General features: G+C 35.9%; 1 pseudogene; it reads right to left on the reverse strand.

Annotated features, from left to right (window-relative positions):
* Positions 1–711: 711 nt before the first annotated feature.
* Positions 712–1,349, reverse strand: LOC111153473 (annotated as a pseudogene).
* Between the last annotated feature and the right edge of the window lie 487 nt (positions 1,350–1,836).

Genomic DNA, 1,836 nt, shown 5'->3' on the forward strand with positions numbered 1-1,836 from the left:
CTCAAGCACACAGAAGTACTAGATTAAAACATAATGGATTAAAGAGAAGCAAAATAAAAGTAATAAAATCTTGCTGTACAAATAAAAACATATAAATTATAGATATAGAAGGCTGATTAGTTATTGATTAGAAATTGGTTAGAAATTGCTGAGCATATAGACTCATTGGTGAATGAGTCTCTCAAATGAGAACATAGAATAGCTGTTCAAAAGCTCAGTTACATGCCCATCAGTTTGACTTTGATTTTTGGGAAAGTCTTTTTTTTTTTTTTTTTCCAGAATGAACTCTACCCTTACATTTTATTAAAAGAAAAAACATCGCGAGTTACCCAGCAGCTTACCTGAATTGAAAAAGTAACGTGATTCAATGTGAAAATAAGAAACTGTCTGCAAATCTCTGAGAGTAATAAACTGCAATAAACAGTGCATACAGCGGTCATACTGAGCAACAAACTCTCATACAGAATAAAATATTTTAATACGTTTAAAATCCAAATTTCTCTTTAAAGTCATTCATGAAAAGGATTCTCAAGTAGCCATTAGCACCCCAATTAGTCAAGCATCAGGAAGCTACATTCCAGCTATTTCATATACAAAGAGACATCTTTTCACCAGTCAGTTCCTTCTAATGTCTTTTAGACATTAGGAAAATAAAAAGGCTTAATGGACTTTTTGCTTCTCTAACACTCCCCATTCTACCACTTCTTCAAATCATGAAAACCAAATTTGCTGAACACCAGAAATCTGTTAATAAGCTGTATGTTAATATGTTGTATAAACAATATGTTCTGTTGGTTGACCGTCCGCAGCTAGCTTTTAAGCCAGCTGGTAACTGGTTAACTGGTTGTTAAATGCCTCCTCTGTAAGTTCTTCACTTAGTCCATCTAGAGCTGCAACTGTTCCCCCAATCCCTTTCTCTCCTTTCATAGCCTCTCTGAATTTATGAAGGTATAATTTTAGAGGTTCTACATGACTGTGGAAGCCTCAAGTAGACATGGCAGGGGGCATATCTTCTCCATTGATTGTTTTCCATTGCTGTTGACAGCATCTTTCACTTGCTTCCGATGTTATAAAGCGAATGAACTCACACATTCTTAAACACATTCTTTGGCATCTTTTGCAGTCTTTCCCATTTGAGGTAAGGCATTTTTCATGATCCTTGCTGCATTTGTAATTAAAAGATATATATTTTGTTCTCTAAAACTTTCTTTTGGACCATTTTGTCTTCATGATCATTCAAGCTGTCCTCGGTATCATCATGAGGTGGTATAACAGACTGACTTCCTGCTGACATAGCCAGCAGAAATGTGTGGTTGAGAAACACGTGTTGTAGCAAGGTCACCATCCATCTCCAATGCAGCCCTCGTTGGCTCCCACGTCTAATCAGCTGTTTGGTCAGGCAGGAAATGGCTGCAAAGGAACTAGTCCTGGTGTGGAGCTACCAAATCTTACTTTTTTTTTTTTTTTTTTAAATACACTGTTTTTTGAGGAGTAGTGAGAAGAATAGTCTAAAAGTGTGAAGAATTCCAGATCGATAAACTATTTGATATATCATCAGAAGACAAATCATTTAAACTAAAATAAATAAATAAGTTTATAAATACTAAAATGCATAGTTACTTCACTTCTGGAGTGCCAAGTGTCTATACCATTTTGCGTTCCAACCAGCAATGTATGAGAGTTCTTGCTCAACATCTCTGCCAGCATTTGGTGCTGTCAGTGATCTTGATTTTGGCCATTCTAAGAGTTGTAGAGTGTTATCTTCTTGTTGTAATTTTCATTTCCCTGTTGACATTTGGGGCAGGGCATCTTTTCATATGCTTATTTCTCATCTGT

Source organism: Enhydra lutris, unplaced genomic scaffold (genome assembly GCF_002288905.1).
Source record: "Enhydra lutris kenyoni isolate GAN:26980312 unplaced genomic scaffold, ASM228890v2 scaffoldscaffold32, whole genome shotgun sequence".
Taxonomy (NCBI): Eukaryota; Metazoa; Chordata; class Mammalia; order Carnivora; family Mustelidae; genus Enhydra; species Enhydra lutris.